Below are 24352 nucleotides of genomic sequence, written 5' to 3'. Positions count from 1 at the left end.
TTGTATTTTCTGGAAGATCTTTGTTTGAGTCAATCAGGCATGGCTGCGTGCATACATTTGTGTAGCTGTGTAGACAGGGTATCAGGCAGTAAGGTACTATAACTGTCAATGACCTTTGTGGAAACTGTGTTTTGGAAGTATTTTAGACCATCCCATAGGAGTGTGTGGTTACCTTGGATGATGATTGTGAACCTAAATCCACCTTTGGGGGCTCAATAGCTATATCTACTTATAAACATAGTGCCTTATGGTTGTATTAACAGTGCAGGCACTACACATGTGCCATTACATTGTTCACTCATATTGCTGACGTACAGGTCTGGAATATTAGATAACCTTGCAGGGTTACTACTACTTCTTCCATGGCATTTCAGACACAAACTCCAGGTAATATTCTGCAGGTGAGTTTGTTGTCCTATAATTATCCTGATCATTAGATGTATAATTTCACTTACCCAAGGCTGGGTTGTTTTGCTCTACTTTAATTGTCACATATAGCAATATATAGACTCTGTGGACTTCTGTATTTATGGATGGTGACCTATTATTGGCGATAACAGGAAGGGGTTTCCCATCCACAGTAGGTTGGACATAGAATAACTCTATATAGTTCTCTTATCTAAACAGTGTTGTAGAGTACTAATCTTCAATGTAAATAGATATGACACCTCCTGTGGAACACAACTTCCTTTTGATGTGTGGATATTTGGAAGGCATTGTACCCTTGCAAGGGCAAAGTAAATATAGCTGCCTTGGCCCTTACTTTGTTGGAGGTGTACATTTTCACATTGGTTAATCTGCTGTTCTGACCTTGCCTAATAAGGGGATTATGGTGCAGTCAAATGGGCTATGTCTGGCAAAGCAGTGTGCTCTATCCACCATATCATCGCACACTGACAGGTACTGTATCACCGTACTATGACACCAGACAGTTAGGCAAGTTCAGTGAATCTGTTGTTCTTTATATAGTGTATCCTCCTAGGTGAGGGCTTAATGCTGTTCAAACATAGGGACATACTTGGCAGGGACATCTCAAATTGTAATAAAAGAAAACCAAATGCACCCAACTTACACAGACACTGACTTTAATCGAATAAAACAACAAACAGAGTAAGCGCTTTCACGACCAAAAACTGTCGCTTCATCAGACAGCTTTTTGGTCGTGAAAGCACTTATTCTGTTTGTTGTTTTATTCGATTAAAGTCAGTGTCTGTGTAAGTTGGGTGCATTTGGTTTTCTTTTATTACTACATTGTTTTTTCTCCCAACCCCACCCTCAAGTTGTTTTCTTTCACTCAATACATCTCAAATTGTGCATACAAAGATGAGGTATGCTGGAATAAGAGTGGGACTTGTTGTTGAGAGACTTGATTGCATGCGTGCTGTGATGACTACGTCTGCCTTACATCTGACACTAAACATATCCTTACTTAAAGGACAACTACGGGGAATGGCACACTTTTTCTGTTATTTAATGTTTATTTCTGCCCTTCCAAATGATCCCATCACCTTAAAATGTTATTCGGTCATCAGAAACCTCTTTTTTCCTCTGTTTCTGATCTTACCAGCAAGCATTTATCGATACAACTTACCAGTGCAAACTAAAAGCTCCTCTCACATTTCATAAAATATCCAACAAGTCACGCATCAGTTTAAGTGAATTTTTCATTGAATGCAGTTGTACATGCCCTGTCTTCTAATTCTTACCCGGTATGCACCCACTCATTAATTATTCATACCCACTTTATGACTTTCATTCAATCGCACCCCTTTTTTCTGCATAAATCTGCCCTTGGCCACAAGTAGAAACTTCTTATTCATTATTTTGTTGCTGCACTTCATTATTTCCTTAACAGATCATTTGGTTGCTACGGACTTGTGCATATTGTATTAAATACTGCAAGAGCTGTCTTTTCTGTGGTGGAATTTAAAAAAAATAACACAATAAGATATCGGAGTGCTTATGGCTCTTGCTGCTTTATTTTATTTAGTGAATTTTCTCCAGTACTTATTTTTGGGGCTTAATAAACTTGTATTGATGTTGTATCTAACAATTGTTTTCACACTCACATTACTTGTGTGAGTAATAATTATCCATTTAGTGCAGCTGTAAGCATTTGCTTCAAACTCCATCTTGTGGCTTGTGCAAACCCATTAACTGGAAATTTTGCCCCAGTACTGTATGCAGTTGCTCTCTTGCATAACTGGTGTATTATTTTTGTTTTGATTTTTTCTTCCTTTAATTTTTTGATCCCCTGTAATCCTCTATATTGAATTTGCCAGCAAACTGGAGCTTTTTTACTGTAAGGTCTGCCCCCCATCCTGGCCATAATGTTAAGTATTTTTTTTTTTGGTGGTTGGAGGTAATAGTGCATGCCTAGCTTCTTTGAAAGGATTTGCTCTGAATGTTTTTGTCATGCAGTTGAATAAGATTTGGGGAATTACCAGTGAACTTTTTCAAGTATAGGCACTGCTGGCACAATTTCATTAATTGGTAAACTTTCATAAATGGCAATGTTTTAGTGGGAAAAAAACATTAATGTAATGTCACAAATCTTTTAATAAAGCCTTCAGGAAGCTTTTTGCTCTTACTAACATTGCAAATGAATGGTTTTGCTGTAGTGTTTGTTGTGAATAGATAATTGGGAACATACAATGTATTTGTATTGCCAGTGATCTCGAAGGTAATGAGCTGGCATTTTTTCCTTATTTTTTGTGTATGTGGATATATATTAAATTGAGATTGGACACTATAGTGCTACAGTAGTTATGTCCTGACATAAGGCAGACTTAAGCTGACTGCTTCGTACATGTATGACTGGGGTCACTGCACGTTTTCTAGTTAGGTAGGCAGTCAACTGTTGCTGGTGCAGTAATGTTGAAGTGAAGCATGAGGTGATAACAGCAGGGTGAGACTGAACAAAGTCATATTGACACTGCAATTTATCAAATCATCTAACACAATTTCAAATTAATCAGCAATTCCCCCACCAAAAAGTTATTAATATTAAGCAGAAATACCACCAATTCAGTATATGAAATGAATTATATTCAGTATATTCAATGAATTTGGTCACTTAGGTAAATGTCTAATTTCTGTGCCTCTGCATACTTGTACAAATTACTGAAGGTGTCACCTGGGAAAATGGTTCATTTTAAAGCTTGCATATGCCAAACAATATTACTGAACAGATTGCTTGGATAATTGTTTCTTTTTTACTGCTTGTACAGATTTGCTTAGGGAATATATGTGCAAATGGGAACATATTACTAATGGGGTCACTTTCATAAATGTCTCATCTTGGTGTTTGTGTATACCTGGCCATATTATTAAAGGCTCCTTACGGTAAATGTTTCACATTTGTACCTGTGGGTGCTTGGACATAGTAATGAAGGGGTCACGTGGGTAAATGTTTCTCATTTGGGCTGGTGCATGCTTATTGTTTTGGTCGCGTAGTTAAAATTTGTTTTTTGTGCTTGGGTAAATGTTTTAATTTTGTATTTCAGCATACTTGGACATATTAGTTAAGGATGCCCCTTGGATAAATGTTTCATTTCTGTTTTTCTGCATGCCTGGACACATTGCTAAAGGTGTCACTTTGGAAAATGGTTCAGTTCAATGCTTGCACATGACTAAACATTTTACTGAAGAGATTGCTTGGGTAACTGGGCCACTGTTAGTACTGATGCACGTCTGTACATAACACTGAAGGGGTCGCCTGAGGAATTGTTTCATGTCAGTACTAGTCCATACATGGGCATATTAATGTAGGGGTCACCTGGGGATATGCAACATTTTTGTTGCTTGTGCATACTGGGAGATATCCATGAAGGTTTTGATGTAAGAAATAATTATGGTGTGTCAGGGCAGTGGTTGTGCATACATGGTTTTACTGCTGTAGTGATCCCTGGCCAAAAGGGTCTATATTATAAACAGGAAAGCTGTAAACAGCGAATACATCTACATCGACACATAAAGGTCAATGTACTAAAAGAGTGAAATACGTAATCTGCGAAAATGAAGATGCTGAAAGTATTTCATCAACCAACAGCTCAATGCAGGTAAGATCAGACTAACTAAATAAAATTAAATTAATACTTGCCCCCCTGCACCCCCCATGGGGGGTTGCACCTCCACATCCCCCCTACTTAAATATACCAACTCCGAGACCGCACAATCTCCCTGTTGGCCAAGCAAATACGTTCGGCATTTTCATTTTCGCCGATTATGTATTTCACTCTTTTTGTACATCGACTTTTATGTGTCGATGTAGATGTGTTCACTATTTTGAGCTTTCGTGTTTATAATATAGACCCGGACAGAATAATTTATTTTGTGTCATTGCAGTGATTGTTCATAATTGAGACAAACTGATGACAGGGTTGCTGATAGAAAGCATTTGGTTTTGTGTCAGTGAATTGAATTGTGCTTAATTGGGCAAGGTTCTGAATGATCCTTTTAAATAGCCTAACAGATAATGCTCTTCAGATTTCTGAGTCAGCGTTTACTAGGATCAATTGATAGCTTGCCCTTGTACATGGTGATGAATGCTTAGGTATTCTATTCTTATTACACATAGCCTGTTTTGGATCTAATATTGAATGTCATCTGCAGGGTGCTTTATAGGTACAGTAGTCAGGAGGTAGTGTTTACTGAAACAACAATGCACTGCTCTCAACCTTGCATAATGCCTTATAGACTTGTTGATGGAACAGTTTGAGGCTGCATTTATTTATTATTTATTTATTTTACATTCGTTTACTGGGAAAGTCCGACTGGGCATGGATCCCATTTTCAGCAGATGCCTAGAGAGAAAAGCTCCACAAAGAATAGTACAGCAAATGTAGTAAATACAATACACATGTTAATAAAGTACAGTTTCAAGGCCAAGAAAGGAGCAAAAAGTAAACATACTATAAGGAGCACAGTGTGCTACAATAAACAGTACAGTTGAAAGGACATTTACTTCAGTCATTCTGTTACATTTAACAGTGACTAGTACAGTAAACACACATTAATTAAGAGTATAGAAAGGAGTTGCTGCAAGCTGTCATAGAAGGTTAAGGTATGATATGATCTAATTAAATGAAACTACCCAGAACAATCACATAACCAGGAACTATGTAAATGGGACCGGAGGAGTTTTTTGAAATTATTTTTTGTTTCAGTGGTACTGATTTCTACGGGGATGGTATTCTATGGTTTTGCAACAGAAATGGAAAAAAAAGGAGTCCCCAGAGCTATTGCTGCTTTTGCTATTGTCAGCCAGTGCTTTATTGATGTATCTTAGTAGGCATTTATTACAGCAGATATTAAGTAAACCTTGAAGAGCAGGAACTCTATCAGGATAATATAGAATTTGGTGGGCTGTTGTAAGCTGGTTATATATGAGCAGGTTGGGTAATTCTAGCCAGGATAGTTGCATGATTGCTATGCAGTGATTTGTCCTGAAGGTTGAGTCAGTAGCAAACCGAACTATTTTATTGTAGCATGTGTTTAGTTTGTTAAAGTATGCTTTATTTAGGTTGATGAGTATGGGGGAGGTATAGAGGAGTGTGGATAGTAGGTGGGTTCTTGTGATGGTGGCTTTACTGTCATTGATGAGGTACTTTTTGCATCTATATAGGGTTCCGGGTTTTTTATGGACTTTCTTTATTGTCTCTGCAATTTGCATATCAAATTTCATGTTGTGATCCATGATAACCCCTGGAAGTTTGATGTGTTGGACAGGTTTGATGGGGTGTTATTGGCTGAGAATATTGTGAATGGTGGTATGGGGTCTAAGGCTCTAGTGGGATAGAATATAATTAGCTGTGTTTTATTGGGGTTAAGTATTAGCTGAGAGATGGCTAACCAGGTTTCAACAGTGGTAAAGGACTCTTGTGCCAATTCCTGGAGTTGAGGGAGTGATGAAAGGATGAGATTAGAGTGGAGTCATTGGCGTACTGGACTAGAGTGGCATGCTGGGTAGCTTTGTGGAGTTGGTTGGTGAATATGTTGAAAAGAAGAAGTCAACAAATGGATCTTTGGAGTACCCCTAGGGTGACAGGTAGGAGGGGCAATAAGGAGATTTGCCATTTTAATACTTGTTAATGGCTGGTTAGAAAGTCTTGAAACCATGCTAGTGTGGAGTGGCTGAGATTAAGATCAGACAGCAGGAAGGAGTTTGGGAAGGGAGACGGTATTGAAGGTCTTGGTGAGATCTAGGAATACAGTGGATACTAGATTACCATTGTTTTGATGTTGGTTTACTATGCTGGTAAAGTTAATAAGTGTTGTGGTAGTACTGTGATTGGGGAGGAATCCATAATGGGTGTTGATTAGCAGTTTATTAGTGAGGAGTGCATTATTTGAGAATGTATACATTTTTCGAGGATTTTAGATAAGGGAATAGAATGGCAATTGGACGGTATTTAGATAGTTCTACAGAGTTCTCTCCTTTGTGGAGTGGTATTATATGTGAAATTTTCCACAGAGAAGGAGCGCATTGTTCTAATAAAGAGCAGTTAATGAGCATAGAGACTGGGTAAGAGATGGCTTTGGCTGCAATCTTTAGATATTATAAAGGTAATTTTTCGGTGGCCATACAGAACAATACCCAGATTAGTGGAATTTTGTTATGTGGGTGTTCTCAGAATGTTGGGCTATATGGGTATCAACCATGATTCCCCACTAGCAAAATGGCTATGAGCTCTGTGTATCAGTAGGTATTATCACATAGCATTAGTTCTGAGCATTTGCAGAGTATGGACAGATACCACTACTGGCTGTTATGCAATTTAATTTTGTAATTTGAAGGCAGGTGTGTGTGTGCCTGTGCATGTGTTATGTATATAGAAATACATATAAATATTTTATATATATATATATATATATATAATTTATTTATTTTACCTTTGTTGACCGGGATAGTCCGTCTGGGTGTGAGCCCATTTTCAGCAGAGGCCCGGGAAGAAAAGCTCCAATAAAACAAGAACAACACTGACAGGTACAGTGTCAGTTTTACATAGAATTTAACAGAAATATCTAGACATTAAAGAAAGTACAATATAGAATTGACACTTTAGTGAAAAGGAGAAAGTTATTACAATATAGTAAAGTTATATTTATATATATATATATATATATATATATATATATATATATATTTATATATATATATATATCTATATATATATATATATATATATATATATATATATATATATATATATATATATATATATACATATACATATATATATATATATATATATATATATATATATATATATATATATATATATACTATACTTTAATACATGTACATATGTATACCCTTACGAAAGAAAAGAAATGATCAGATTATACCCTTATTGTAGGTAGCTGATAGGTGGTGTTAACAAGTGGGAGTGGGGTATACATGGAGACTATAAAATTTAGGGGATGAAATTTGATGTGGGCTTATGTTGTATTAGCCTGGCTTGGTGCAGGAGCAGAGTCAGTTGTTAGTGTGGTGGTCTTTGAGCAGAGTTTTGAATTGGTGTAGGCTGGTAGCATGTAGGATGTGTTGAGGGATTGAGTTCCAAAGTTTAGAAATGTGGTGGGAGAAGAGGGCGTCCAAGGCTTTGTTGCTGCTTTTGGATACTTGGAGGAGTGTTTTGTGTGAAGATCTGAGTATATTTAGATAGATATATACAGATACATATATAGATATATACTTAGATATAGAAATCTAAAGTTTTATAAATATATAGTTATATACATGAATAGATAAATTCATATGGAAAGATATGTATAGCTAGAGAAATACCTACATGAATAAATTAATCTGTGAGTGTGTGTGTGTGTGTGTGTGTGTGTGTGTGTGTGTGTGTGTGTGTGTGTGTGTGTGTGTGTGTGTGTAATGAGAAATACCCACATGCACCATGTATATAACAGACTGTCCATAGCCGGTGTTAAAATGTATGGTTGAACCTATTTTTTTTTTTTTTGGTAATTATTTATTATATGTTTGCTATTTCTGTTATTTCTGTATAATGTCTCCATGTGCAGTGACGGTGTTTGGCAGTGAGTGATTGATGTGCATAATTTACCACTGTCCCTGGAATTGCATTACCTGCATTATTTGCCTTCAGTTTTTTGCCATGTCCTAGTACACATTGGTACCATATAAATAAATGACATTTATAATCATTCAGCCGTTTGGCAAAATGTTTCATTTGGGTAGTTGTGCATACTTTGACATACTACTGAAGGGGTTACTTGGGCAAATGTTTCATTTTGGTGTTTGTGCCTAGCTGGACTTATTATGAAAGGATCCTTAGGGTAAATGTTTCACCTTTATTCAATTTCTCTTGACCCATTTTCATCGTGATTTTTCTTTCCTTTGATGTAACTTGCTTGCTAAGAGATCAGGAAGTTCTTTTACAACAACTTGGGGGGGTCATGTCTACCTGACTCAGGACTATCAACCCATTACTCTTTGACACACCTTTTCTTCCACTGAATGCATCAAAAATCAAGCAGACTCATTTACATAGGAGTCCCAATGTCTGCAGTTGCCTTTCATAAGAAATGACTCATTTCCTTGGATGTCTCTCCCTTCCTATGTAAGCAATATGGGTCATTGTTATTCATTCTGCTGGATATATGTCTTTTGTGATGCCCTTTGAAATAATGAGGTGTGAACACTTACAGTAGATATAAAAAGTATACACACACCTGTCAAAATGCCAGTTTTTTGTGATATAAAAAATGAGACCATAATAAATCATTTCAAAACTTTTCCCACCTTTAATGTGACCTATAACTTGTACAATTCAATTGAAAAACAAACAAATCTGTTAGGGGAAAAATATAAAATATAAAAAATGTACAATAAGCTGGTTGCATAAGTGTGCACACCCTTAAACTAATACTTTGTTTCATAGTTTCATAGTATAGTACTAGGCTATCTGCCCTAGGGCATTTATAAGCCTAGCCCGAGTGTATGTGAATTTCGCCACCCCATGTAATGATACAAAAGTGTACAATTTAAATTAAATTTAGTTTACTGTGCCTCTATCTAGCAATGACACAGAGATGACCCCCGGGGTAAACCTACGATCACACATCCATTCGTCCAGATTTCTCTTGAAGAGAGTCAGTGAGGGGCTCTGCCTAACATGGAAAGGTATCCTATTCCAGAGTGCGGGAAGCCTCTAGGTTATGAATCTGTCCCTCCAGCATGTCCTATTCATATTTGTGCTGAGGTTTAGATCTTTAGCTCTCATGGCTCTGATGGATTTGGATTTTTTGAGGTGGAGCATGTCCATTAATTCTGAATTGGACATGGCCTTGTACGTAAGGCACAGATCACCTCTGAGCAGGCGGTATGCTACTGAATAGAGCTGGAGCTTTTTCAGTCTGGCAGCATATGACATATGCTGGAGACCCTTGATCCTCTTGGTAAGGTACTTTTGGGGTCTCTCCAGCTGCTGCAGGTGCCGGGTGAGGTACATACCAAATGGGGCATTGTACTCAATCATTGGCCTGATAAGGGAGGAATATAAGGGTACAATGACATCCTTTGATCTGGATGTGAATCCCTTCATGATAAGGTGGGCAAGGTAGAAGGTCTTTCTAACTACTTTGGTGATGTGGGTGTCAAATGAGAGGTCACTGTCAACTTGGGTCCCCAGGTCTCTGATTAATTTTTCCGTACTTAATGGATTACCACCTGTGTGGTAATTTGTAGGTACTTTGTTTTTTCCAAAGGGGATGACTATACATTTTTTGGCATTTAGTTTAAGACCATGACTCTGGCACCAGTCATCTGTTTCTGTGAGGCCCTTCTGGAGGATGCATGTGTCAGCTGGTGTGTCGACTATGGCGCCTAGTTTGCAGTCGTCTGCGAACTTTGTCAGCCACAACCCCCCCATGTTTGCCTGCACATCTGAGAAATAAATGCCGAACAAGAGGGGTCCCAAGACAGAGCCCTGTGGGACTCCACTTGTGACTGGCTTAGAGTCTGACATATCTCCAGCTATTCTTACTTTGTGGGTTCTGTTCTTTAGCCAGTTTGCAACCCATCTTGTGACAAACGGGTTTACATTTAAGCTGTTGAGCTTGTCTATGATGCCTGAGTGGGGTATTCTGTCAAAGGCTTTTTCCAGATCCAGGTAGGCTATATGAACTGCTTTGCCTTCATCGATGGCTCTAGTGACTGTTTCAAAAAAGTCCACCAGGTTTAAAAGACAGGATCTGCCTTTTACAAAGCCGAACTGGGTAGGGTCAATTGTCTGTAGGTCCCCGATGTCTTTGTTTATGAATTCCATAATGATCCTTTCCATAGCTTTGCAGACCAGGCTGGTCAAGCTTATGTTAGTTTCCATGGTCTGTAGAGGTGCCACCTTTGTGGAGTGGGACCACTGTTGAAGCACCTTTGATTTAATTACATCATTCAGTCCTCTTACTGACTGTCTGCATCTATAAGCCGTGGTGGTGCAGCAGTAGCATTGTCACCTCAAAGCAAGAGGTTTTCCCATTCAGTTCTCAGCTGGAGCACCTTCTGTGTGGAGTCTGCATGTCCTCCCCACAGTCGAGTGACGTTGAAAGACATGTGTGAATGGGCGTGCCTTTGATGAAGGTAGGGCATCAGGCTGGCACCTCGGCACCATAAAAAATCGACTGCCAATCATTAGCGGACCAGAGTTCCGCTGTGGCAACCCCTAACTGGGAAAAGCCACAAGAAAAAACAAACTGACTGTCTGCATCTGCGTATTTAAACAAGTATGAGATCTATTTGTTATAAAACCTAGATATGTCACAGCTGTAGCCACTCTTACGAGGTATCATTTGTATAGTAATGCTCAACATACAGATAAAGTTATTGTGTGTGTGTGTATATATCTATATATATATATATATATATATATATATATATATATATATATATATATATATATATATGTTATGGATTTACTTCAGAATCTTGAAATTCTGAAACATCGAATTTCATATGACCGAGACCATATGATCGATGTTTTGGAATACTGAAATTCTGAAACAAATCCAAAAAAAAAAAAAACAATTTAAATGTTTCTGCAGGGGGGCAAGCTCCCCCGCACTCCCCACACCCCTGCTACTTAAATATTCCAACTCCAAGATCACACTACAGCGAGGAAAAGGAAATCTTACATTCCACGCTGTATGCAAATCTCCATTGCATGTCAGGATTCCGAAAGTTCTTGGCCATGTGAAATTCGATCTTTCAGGATTTCAGCATTGTGAAGTGTTCCCATATAGATATATATATTTTAATACATATTAATATACATGAATTTATTTGTTTATACAGACACACACACACACAAACACACACACACACACACATATATAGATATATATATATATATATATATATATATATATATATATATATTTTTTTTTTTTTAATACCATCTATTATTAAGGGGCAGCATCTGTGTATAAAAACAATGTTGAGATCTATTTTTTATATAAGGTGTAATAATCCATTTTTCGTTTGTAGTCTTTGACACAGGCCTTGACATTAAGCAATTGTCGGGCTGCATCTGTGTATAAAAACAATGTTGAGATCTATTTTTTATATAAGGTGTAATAATCCATTTTTTGTTTGTAGTCTTTGGCACAGGCCTTGACATTAAGCAATTGTCTGCCTTACTTCTATCTGCAATACATGCTTAGCTGCTAATTCAGTGATAGCCCCCAGTTTGCAGTAGACCATGACTTTGTTCAGCAGTAGGCAAGCTAAATTTGCCTTGAGTTCTGAAAAAAATTAATTAGAGGATGACCAGTACAGAGCCCTGTAGTTTGCCAGTTTGCTCTCTTGCTGCAGATGGAATCTCCATCTTCGACAAAGTGTGCCCTGTCCACGATGTATTTGGATATCCACACATTGACATAAGTGATTATGCACAGTGGACTGACTTTCTATGTAATACCTTAGTTGGGAAATGTGCCAAATGCCTTCAATCAGGGACAGATTTCAGACCAACCTGTTGTCTTGCCACATAGTGCCCCTTAGTAGTCCCTGGATGGCAGACTACACTGTCTCCCTTGGGCTTCAGGCTCCTGGCAAAGGCTCTTGCCTCCCCATAGTGCCTTTCTTAGGTTCATATGTCCAAAACTACCAACATGAAAATTTCATCAAAATGTAAATTAAAGATCATGCTGTTGAACACTAGGAGTCTAAACATGAAACTGCACTCATTGCAAGCATTCTTAATCCTGGAGGAAGCTGACATTTGTGCAGTCACAGAAACCTGGTTCAAAGCTGTGGAGAGCACCCCAGCCATACCAGGTTACTCATCCTATCAGACATTCAGACCCAAACTGTGGGCAGCAAAACAAAAGGAGCTGGAGTTGCAATATATATAAAAGACATACACACTTCTAGGCTGGTCAAACAGTATGATGCACAGGAACCATTCCAGATGCAGTTAACAATTGATAAGACCCCTATTCAAATCATAGCTAGCTATAGGCCTCCATCTTTGACTCAAGATGCCTACTCCACTTACTTGAACCTCTTAAAATCTTTCAAGATTCAACCCTTTACCCTCATCCTGGGTGACTTTAACTATCCAACCATAGATTGGAAGAAATACTCATGCCAAAACACAAATGCCCAGAGATTCCTTGATTTTGTCAGTGCAAATGCTTTGGACCAGTTGGTTGACACCTCCACAAGATGTGAAAATATCTTGGAGTTAGTATTAACCAACATGAATAACCACTGCTGCATCCCTACAGTGTCATCATTCTTGGTAGGATCCGACCACAAAACAGTCACTTTCAAAGTCACCCCCCCCCCAGCTATGTTCAAACAAAAAAACTTCTCCAAAGCTGATTACAACCTCCCGAGGGATGGTATAAACAGCTTCACAGCCCCCTCCCTCCTCCACAGGAACTGGCTTATATGTCTGAATCTACACCAAAGTACTATATGAGCATTTATATAGCAGCAGCTGCATGGAATCAGGAATACCAGACAGGACAAAATCCACCTCCTCAAGAAAGAGTAAATCTGTCTTGTGGACAACTACAATAAATAAACTTTATAATAAAAGGACAAAAGTGCTGTCCATGACCAAGAAAGAGTAGGTGACTAATTGGAATCAATCTCTCCTTAGCCTGAACAAGCAAATAAGAACACTACTGAAATCCTCCAAAGCAAACTTCAAGTTCAAACTGGGTATATCTACTAAAGACAATCATAAGGCCTTCTTCACATATGACCCAATCTAAAGGGAAACACCCAGATCTGCTCATAACTGGTAGTCAAGGACACCACATACACAATTGCTGTAGCTATAGCCAACCTACTGGCAGACAGGTTCAGTGTGAAAACTTCACTCTTCTGTCCACACCATCAGTAAAGCAGGACATCCCCAGTTCCTGCCCCCTCCCCTTATCTCTAGGGAACAAATTATTACTGCCCTCTCAAAGGCAAAAAATACAGCCTCCATGGGACCCAATAACATCACAGGCTGCATCCTACATGAACTCAGGAAGGAACTTTCAGCACCATTAGGCATCTTATTCAACCAAAGTTTGATTACCATCTTCATCCCAGTCGAGTGCAGGACAGCCACTGTCATTTCTTTGCACAAAGGTGGAGCATCCACCAATAAAGGAAATTATAGACCCATCAGCCTAACTAGCCTAATCTGCAAGGCCATGGAGTGGATTATCGTGGACCTCATTAACAAGGACATTGGCAACCTCCAGACACTTGATCCCACACAGTTTGGTTTTGTCAAGGGGAGGTCATGCCTGTTAAATTTGGTTGACCTCTTTGAATCAGTCACCAAGGCCATAGATGAGGGTAAAACGGTGCACACCGCCTACTTTGACATGGCCAAAGCCTTCGATACTATTCCTCACTTAGTACAATAGATAAACTCTCTCAACCAGGCATCAATCCATATGTTACCAGATGGATAGAAAACTGGCTCATTGATAGAACCCACCTAGTCAAAATAGGTGAAGCCACCTCAAGTAGTATACCTGTAATGAGTGGTGCACCCCAGGGATTGGTCTTGGGGCTTCTGCTGTTTGGTATATACTTCTTGGAGGTGCAGGCCAAATCTAGTGGTCTATGGCTGACCAAGTTGGCAGATGACTGCAAGCTGGGTGATGTCATCAATTCCCCTAGTGATGTGGACATCCTCCAAGAGAGTCTCACCCAAACAAATGACTGACACCAGAACATGGCCTCAAACTGAATGCCAAAAAAGGTATCATCATCCCTTTTGGGGAGAGTGACTTCCCCACAAATGATCACATTGATAATAAGGTCCTAATCATGCAATCAGTCGTGAGGGACTTGACCACCATATTTCCCCCATTGTACAGAAAGCTTTCTACATGGCCCATCTCATTAGTAAGGGTATCTCATCCAGGGACAAGGTAGTCATAACATCCCTGTATTCTTCCCTTATAAGACCCATTATTGAGTGCAATGCCCCTTTTGTCATGTACCTCACAAAGCACATGCAGCAGCTGGAAAGAGCACAGAGGATCCTCACCCGGAGTATCCAGGGCCTCAAACATCTACCCTACACAGATAGGCTAAAAGCCCTGTCCCTCTACTCAGTCTCCTACAAACTCCTAAGAGGTGACCTCTGTCTGGCATATAAAGCAATCTCAGACCCCGTCCTGATGAGACTGCTGTATATCCACAAGTCAAGCTCCACTCGAGTAACCCACACGAGTGACCTCAACCAGGTCTGTGAAATCAATAGAACTTGCTGGCGGGACGGATTTGTGTCACATAAATCAGAGTACCTCCACATAAATCAGAGTACCTCATTAACTCTTTTTAAGCACAACCCGAAGAACTGGATGAGGAACAGAAACATACACCCCTGGGATTCCACCTGTGTCCCTGCTGGACAGTGGCATAGGATGCTGACTTGTTGGAACATGGTCTAAATTCCTGGCTAGGCTGTAAAGGCCTCAGGGCCAATAGCCTAGTTACTTCCTATGATCCTATGATCCTATGATGGTGGCTTCAGAACTTTCTGCATAGGCCATGTAGGCTGAAGCTATTATTGACTTATTGAGACACCTATGAGGTCACTCCAGGTGTTGCTTGTTTCTGGTGAGATATATGCTAAAATTTTCATTGCACCTCAGCATTGGTGCTATGATGGTGGAATACAATACTACTATTCCATCCTTGTATCTGCTGGCCACTCCCTTTATTATATGGTTCACCACCACTTAAAAGGACATCATTTTCACAGTGCACATATGGTAGTCAAAGTTGATGTTATGGTCTGACTACCTGGATCTCACCGATTAGTACACTCCTGGAGGGCTGGTGTCTGTTTTGTAATTTGCAGACAGTATTTGATTTTCACATGTTGTAGGAATGCATTAGGGTGAAAGTTTTTGTCTGTGCATCTGTGTTTGTGTGTGTGTGTGTGTGTGTGTGTGTGTGTGTGTGTGTGTGTGTGTGTGTGTGTGTGTGTGTGTGTATGTTGTAAAAGAGAACTGTGGAGCAAAGCCAGACGGACCCCAGCTTGCTGACCAGCTTTGAGGAGTCCATCACTGGCATCCATCTATCACGTTAGTTGACAAAAGCATTACAGCAGTGTTTTGTGAAGTGGTTGGTGCAGCTGCTGGTACTGTTGCACTGTTACAAGATATGAATGTCATTATGTATGTAAATGCCTGAATGGATTGAGGGTGGTGTGATGGGGGACAGAAGGGTAATAGTGTTGGATGTCAGACCAGCATACCTCACAAGTGTATCTAATTTTGCCTTACACTTTTACTCTGACATGGTAGAATCCAAAATGATTTCTGAGTACGGTTTTGTCTTGTCTTGAACAAACAATGAAATGTATTGCAATATTGCAATGTAGGGCAATTATTTATGAAATGGATGCCACTTCATCTACGTGTGACCTTAACCAAAGTAGTAGTACTGCTACTTAGAAAAGCATTATAACTTGGAAGCTTTCTCCATGAGTTGAGTCTGTTGCTGAAAGGATAAGAGATATGCTTGAAAGTATTCAACTAAGAAAAAGGCTGAATGAAGCTATAGTAATAAAAAGTAGTGGCTCACATAAAAGAGGCTATGGAAGCCGTTGTTAAGAAAAAAACAAAGCTATTATTAAATTGTTAGGTAAAGTTTGGCACTACCTAAGATGGTTCATGTTAAGCCATGCAAGAATAAGCAAACTTAGGGGCGGTGAATACTGCACAACGTGGCTAGGCTAATATATGCCTTCGGGCAGATAGCCCAGTTCCTACCTTTGAACCTATAACTTAACCATGTAACCAGCCAGAAAGGACTACACACCCCAAAGCAAATATTTCACTGTGTACATTTGAAAAAACTGATATAATGGACAAAAATTTTGAATTGAGATTAGTGTTTTTTTCCCAGTTTTCATAGAATAGTGCAAGTCAACAGTAAGAAGAAAGGAGTCATTAGTGAACAGTTTAGTGGCACACCAGGCTGAGATTTGTTTAATGTCTATTGCCATGCAAGGTCGGTAATTATCTGAACCTGGCCTAGCTGGAAATGTGAGACTCTGGCTCATTGAAGGAGGGGAGATGGGATGGTTAACTTGGTCCGGAACTGACAGTAACAAAACTGCTCTTTGTAAAAAGTCCTTTTTATCTCAGTAATTTGTTGACACTTTTGCAAGCTTCTTTCAGAAAAAGTGTAATATATCAGTAGGAACAACCTTGTAAAACTCAGGGCAGATCAATCAATGACACATGATCTACTGACTGAAACATGGCAGTATTTTTCAGGTTTTCCATTCTAAGTGAATAGAAGTCTGATCTGACAACAAAGGATAGGGCTAATTGTTCTCACAATCAGGGCTGTCAGACTGCATTTTGGGACAGATTTAGCCTTTCAAAGAAAAATACTCTCATTAGGATGTCTGCTCATGTACTGCGGTGGTGGTGCCGTGGTAGTGTTGTCGCCTCACAGTAAGACATTGTCCTGTTCGATTCTCAGCTAGAGCGTCTTCTGTGTGGAGATATGTGTAAATGGGCATACCTTCGTTGAAGGTTGTGCATCAGGGCTGGCAACTCGGCATGTAAAAATCTACTGCCAATCATTAGCGGACCGGAGTTCTTACTTAATTGTCTGTACAAATACACTGCTATTTACTTGCATACTGTACCAAGTTCATAGATACAAAGGATATGTCATAATACTCCACAAGACTACACTGCAGATTAAGGATCTACTTTGCAAATGCAGTGGTTGACACAAGTGTAGTTCAGGGCTCTGGATCTGAGTAGAGGCTGGCAGACCTTACAGAGTTCCAGTAACATGACCTGTCCACCATGCAGCGCTTTACAATCTCCAGCTCATGTAGCACCTGGAAGGTTACCCTGGGCCTGAACACTCTTCTCCTTCTTGGCCTAGGCCTGTTGTCAGTAGCACCAGCAGCATTGACTTCAGCCTCTAGCATATGCAGATGTAGAATAGCTGCAGCAGTCCCTACCATTATCTCAATTTAAATTTCCAAGTCTCTACTCCAATGGTCTTGAAGTATTGAGGGAAAATTAGAATGTAGGCTTTATGCACACTTCATACATTTCTTGGGTAAATCTACTACATGGGATTGGCTAATTAAGATGGAATTCACCTGCTTAGAATATAATTAACATGATTTAAAGGTCCTGCTTCAGTGCATAGTAGTAGTAGTAGCAGAGCCCAGCTGTGCATAATTTAGTTAAGGCATTGAAAAATTTTATATTTCATTCCTGTTGTCATGAAGCATACATAAAATGGCAATTATTGCTACTTGCACTTCATTATTATAAGCTGCAATTTCAGAACAGTATGGGAAAAGTTGCCATACCCTGTACTTGACTCCAAGACAGTTCTGTTGAAGGTTATTGGCTCGCTCCACCATGTTGTGTTGGTTCATTAGCATAAATCTCAGATACTTATGCAGAAATTTGCATTTCACATAAGTTTCCATAAGTTTTCATTATTGCACATGAATGTGTGTGATTTTGCACTACTACAAGGAATTTAATGAAAGTGAAACTCGCCATACCCATGTTCGCATCACTCCATGACACTCACACAGAAAAAATGACTGCGTTAGGCTTATTGAATTCTTCCATAACTTTTTGTAATATTACATTTTGATTCTGTAAAAGAAGGCATCATTTGAAGCCATATAATCTGTTGTAGTCCAATGAAGAAAATGTGTGTGTAAAAATGATATGCCCTCCAAAAATAATCTCCAGGTGGGTCTTTCATATTCCTTCACTTGTCTCACATCTGTCTTTGCAACAGTATTGCTCAAGTGTTTTGAAATTACTATTCTTTTTGTTATGAAGCGGTTGAAGTTCAAGGCTGTCTCTTATTTGGAACTTAACTTGGCAGGGTAGTAAGATATTTTATGGGTGATATCATATGTTTCTACCTTTAAATCTTAAAATCACACAGCTTGGCACTGCGACCTGCATGATCCAATCATCACCATACTGGATCCAAATATATCTGTGCATTTACGTCAGCTGGGAAGGCTGCAAATATTTACACCCATGTTTCAGATCAGATTCATATTTTCCAGACTGTTATACTAACATGACGGTAGCCATTACAGATGCAAAATATTTCCATTACAAGTTGCACTAAAATCTAAGTTTATTATATCTGCCATAAACTGTTTAAAATGTTTATGATGCTGACAATAAATTAAAGCTTGAAATAAAGAACAGAGTATTAGTTTTGGAGTTAATTACCTGCATAGCCATTTTATATTATACATTTAAGGCTTGAAGTAACATTATTTGAACTCTTGTATGATCTGCTTTGATACTGTAACTGTTACAGATGAATTCACGTATCCATTGAAAATAATGGAACAATGTTAAAGATGTTTTGGTGAAGGTTTCTGGACCAATTACTATATACAAAAGAACCAGATATTTAAAAGGGTGTAGTTTAAGAAAATTATAGCAAAGAAAGATTCTAATATCAGAGTATGATAAAAAAGCAAACACCCCAGGTAAACTACATGTTTAAAACAGTTGTACACAACATAAGGATATCTGTAGGAAAAAAAGTACTGGAGGAATACAAATACAGCTGTTTCAGTGGATTACTGATAAACATGTTAATGAAGGAGGGAAACTGTTTCAAAACATTTTATTCTGAAGGTTGCTAAAATGCTAAAAAACAGCATTCTTTTCTATTAATGATAGTTGAAATATGAAGCATCATAGAAAATGTATTATATTTTGTGAGTAATGATTGTTTGTGCCCCTGTTTACATGCTTTGTACATTTCTAAATTGTTACTGTGACATCTGGCAATATTAACAGTTTGTTACAGTTTAACTATTACTACATTTACCAAATGACTTAAGCAGTCATTCGTTTCTATGGCTTGCATCTTACATGACAACAGTGACATCCAAGTCTGCTGCAATATGTGTAACTATTATATAACAGTTAACACATTTTATCTTAATAAAGAAACAGTAGAAAGCTGTTCAGACTTCTTTCTCTAGTCTAGAGGAAACATTTTATTAAATATCAGGGGGGTGCTGCATCATTTGCACATGTAGATGAAAAAAGGATTGTGATGTTTGATCAACAATTTAGCAAGAGTGAGAACACAGCCTGATGCAGCAACTCCAGTCATTTACACTTATAATCTTGGAAGGTAGCTGCATTTCTACAGAAATGTCACTGTTGTGTCTAAACAGCAACAGCCATGAAGCTCCACTGAGAAGGTAATATTTTGTATCCAGGTTACCTAGTTGCTTGTAACTAGTGCACTATTATGAGAACATACAGAATAAGTGTTGAGCTCAAGAGATTGAACTGGATTTGCTTCGGGTTTACTATTTGTGAATTGAGGTACTTTTGAAAATAAAAAAACAGAAAATGATTATTGCTGAGTGATTTCATGAATGCTGTTTCTGCAGTGGCATTTTAAATGGACAAACTTTAACTGCAGTATGGTTTCCATCAACAGATGCAAGCAATGTTTACCAGGACAGAAAAAAAAGTAGGCCTTCTTTAAGGTTTAAAGCAAGGAATTTTCAGAAGATGCAAAATTGTGTCACATTCATGGACTTGTGCAGCTGTTTTAGTTTTGGTACTGAAATTCAATTATGTATTTAGCTGCACATTTGTACATTTCCTCCTTTTGCTGTTTGCTAGTCCAGGGAGAGAATTTATATGCATGTGAGCAGCATGGTACCAAGAGCTGTGGAAAGGTGAGCTGGTTCCTCCATTTAAAAGCTATGTTTAAATGGGCAGTGCTGACCAACAAACAATCTCCTTTTACTATCAAGGCAGGAGCTATACCAAGTCTGGTTACTTATTTGCTGAATTAGGGTAATGGATTAAGTATGGCAGCTTGAGATAGGATGTTAGTCATGGTGTGTAAACATGTGACAATGTCACAGACATGGAGGGAAAAGGTTAACATCTGATATAACAAATTTGCCTTCCAGAGGTTTGGTTATTCTGGCACTGTCATTTCATTAAACAAATAGTTTCAGTTATGGCATAGCTACCAAGGAACTATATAATGATAAGTATGTATAGGGAGATGTAATGATTATGAGACAAAGTTAGGGGAAAAGTAAACACTGTAGCAGGGTCTACTTCTAAATTTCAAAGTTTCAAAACTTTAAATTTCTTATGGAAGAGATCATAAGCTCGAAGTTTTGAAACTTCGAACCGTTTAAATGTAGATCGATGTACAGCGTGGAAAGGTATATTTACTGTTTTCTTTGCTGTAGTGCAATCTCAGAGTTGGTACACTTAATAACAGGTGGTATAGGGGGTGCAGGGGAGCTTGCTCCTGTGCAAAAAAAGTAAAAAAAAATGTTTTTTTGTTTTTATTTATTATTTTTTTATTTATATTTCAAAGTTTCAAAACTTCGATCTTATGGTCTCGAACATAAGAAATTAGAAGTTTTAAAACTTCAAAATTTAGAAGTAGACCCCTGTAACAATACTCTTACATAATCTGGATATTCCATAATGCAAGTCTACAGCTTAGACAGTAAACCAGCAGTTGTACACACTCAAGAAATTGTCTGTTTTGAATTTCATATGCATATAAGGGCAGTTCATACCTCTCAACTGTCCAGATTTTCGCAGAATGTCCAGATTTTTGCATCATATTTTTTGGTGTGTTCCTCATAAAATTTGTGATTTTCTGGATTTTTGTGGCAAATAAGTGAGGTCTGAAGTCATTATATAATGACAGGCATTTGAGTTTCAGACTCTGTATCCTTCAGAAAATGCATGGTAACACAAAACTTTGCATTCTATCAACTTTCTATGTTTATATTTATTTTATTTTATTTATTTATTTATTTATTTATTGCAGTTTGTTAATCAGGAAAGTCCATTGGGCCAAGGTAGCCCGTTTTCAATGGAGGCCCGAGGAGAAAAGCTCCAGACAGAAAGACAATATTAAAAAATATTCAAAAGTAATAACTAGTACAGCATACAAGAGCAACAAATTAAGTACTGCAGACAGAAAGACAATATTATAAAAAAAATTCAAATATAAGAACTAAATCCACCACTTGTAAGATATTTACAAGAACAACAAATGAATGCTCAATTAGTACATCATAGTCGTAGACACAAGAGCAATATTTAAATTTTGTCATTATTTCTTGGGCTTTGTCCCCCTATTATTTTTGGCTTTCTCCAGATATTTTGTGCCCAGAGGTTGAGAGCCATGAAGGGCACTGTGACTAAGAAAAGGAAGGTGGAAGTAAATGAGTTCATTCTGATGGGTTTTCACTCTTACTACAAAATTCCAAAAGAATATACACTCATGGTAACATGCTGCCCTTAGCTTTCTTGACTCATTAAAAAAGTAGGAGTTGCTGAAACAGACCATAAACAACTCCTCATGGGAAGTATAAAAATAAAGAATCAGAGGGCCTTGTCAAGTTCCATAACCTATTTTACCATCAATGCTTCAAAATTTGAGTAAATATAACTTGCTATAACATACCAGTTTAAACATTTTTCCAGTGCATGGCTTATTTAAGCAACTGACACACTCAGAGATAGTCATAAGCTCTCCTGTATGTTGGAAGTAGAACTGCAGGCATTATGTGGGAAATCCTAATATGCCTGCAGTACTTTGCAGGACATAAATCAAGAGGTATTCTGTATGCCAGCCTGGAATGCTCTATACCACATTAGCACTGATGTCTTCTCTCTCATATGCCACCCATAGTACCACATGCAATATAATATTTCCCTGGTAATGCCTGCAGTACTGTGGCTAACATACATGGGAAGCACATCACAATAATAATGTTTATTGTTATAGGACTGCCAACCAGTGGTGCAATTGCAATAGTCTGAAAATAATGCTGTCCTCTTCATATACCTTTGAGGATTTTAGAAATGAAAACACTATATTATATATCATGCAGTACACTTAGCAAAAAACACAGCATACCACCTACTTAATTCCAGCCTTAGTATTGCAGCCATGACTGCACGTCCCAGGCAATGCCCACATTATTAATACTAGTTCAGATGGCATTCTGGTATTGACCTTCTTCAGACTACACTAAAATTTATGTACCAGGATCAACAGTTGTTTTTTTTTTACATCATAAATAGGTAATAAGGTTCATTTACAAACAATATTTCTAAACGTTATTACCCATAATAAGTGTAGTATAACATATTTGTAGTAGTAGTAGTAGTAGTAGTAGTAGTAGTAGCAGCAGTAATAGTAATAGCAGTTGTAATAATAGTAGTAATAATAGTAGTAGCAATAGTAGTCATAGCAGTAGTAGTAATAGCAGTAGTACTAGCATTATTAGCAGCAGTAGTAGTAGTAGTAGTAGCAATAGTAGTAATAATAGCTGTAGTAGTAATAGCAGTAGCAGTAATAGCAGTAGCAGAAGGAATAGGAGGAGTAGCAGTATGAGAAGGATGAGGAGTAGTAGTACTAGTAATGATCCCAGTGTAGTCTCTGGTGTTATTTTGGCATACATCATCCACCAGGTCAGTTATAGTCTAGGGAGGGGAATGGGATAGAGAGTTTGGAGTAATATTACATAATTGCAGAGGCTTTCTACAGTGCTTCTACAAACATTTTATACTTCTTGGATCATATATTTATTTTTGTTAGCTGATATTGTTTTTCTTTAGTGTGGGTATTTTTACAAGAAAAAGAACCAACAGTAGACTAACTAGTTGTCTAATACATATATATATATATATATATATATATATATATATATATATATATATATTTATATAGGTTCATAGGTTCATAGGTTGGTACTAGGCTATCGGCCCTAGGGCCTATACAAGCCTAGCCATAACAATTCTCTGGCTATTTCTTCCCACACTATTTACTTTCCTGGACCCCTGTCTAGCAGGGTGACTGACGTGATCCCTGGGGTGAATTTCCTTTCTCCCATCCAATCGTCAAGGTTCCTTTTGAAGAGGGCCAAAGAGGCGCTGTGCTTGACATGTATGGACAGACTATTCCACAGTCTGGGGAGTCTCTGGGTCAGGAACCTATCCCCCCAGCATGTTTTGTTTATTATGATGGCAAGGTTTAGATCTCTGGAGCTTGTGGCTCTGAGGGATTGGGATTTCTTTAAGTGTAGCATGTCCAAAAGCTCTGGGTTTGACATGACCTTGTTTTTTAAGCAGAGATCGCCTTGGAGTAGACGATATGCGACAGAGTATAGCTAGAGTTTTTTAAGGTGGTCAGCATAGGGCATCTGCTTTAGGCCTGTGATTCTTTTAGTGAGGTATTACTGCGACCTTTCCAGTTGCTGCAGATGTCTTGAGAGGTACATACCAAATGGGGCGTTGTATTCTATAATGGGTCTAATGAGGGATGAGTACAGTGGGACAATGATCTCCTTTTTTCTGGATGAAAAGCCCTTAGTAATGAGGTGTGCCACATAGAAGGATTTCCTGACTGTTGTGGTGATGTGGTTATTAAAGGTGAGACCACTGTCCACCTGTGTCCCTAAGTCTCTTATCACACTTTTGGTGTTTAGTGTACTGCCACCTATGTGGTAATTCACGGGTACATGTTTTTTCCCAAAGGGGATAACTATACATTTCTTTGCATTGAACTTGAGCCCATGGCTCTGGCACCAAGCATCTGTTTCTGTAAGGCCATTTTGTAGAGTATCCACATCATATTGTCCCGCTCTGGCACCAAGCATCTGTTTCTGTAAGGCCATTTTGTAGAGTATCCACATCATTTGGGGATTCAATAATGGCTCCCAGTTTGCAGTCATCTGTGAATTTTGTTAGCCAGAGTCCATTAGTGTTGGCTTGTACTTCAGAGAAGTAGATGCCAAACAAGAGAGTTCCCAGG

This window comes from Protopterus annectens, chromosome 7.part0 (genome assembly GCF_019279795.1).
Source record: "Protopterus annectens isolate FY-2018-M chromosome 7.part0, PAN1.0, whole genome shotgun sequence".
NCBI lineage: Eukaryota > Metazoa > Chordata > Ceratodontiformes > Protopteridae > Protopterus > Protopterus annectens.
This window is presented reverse-complemented; position numbering follows the sequence as displayed.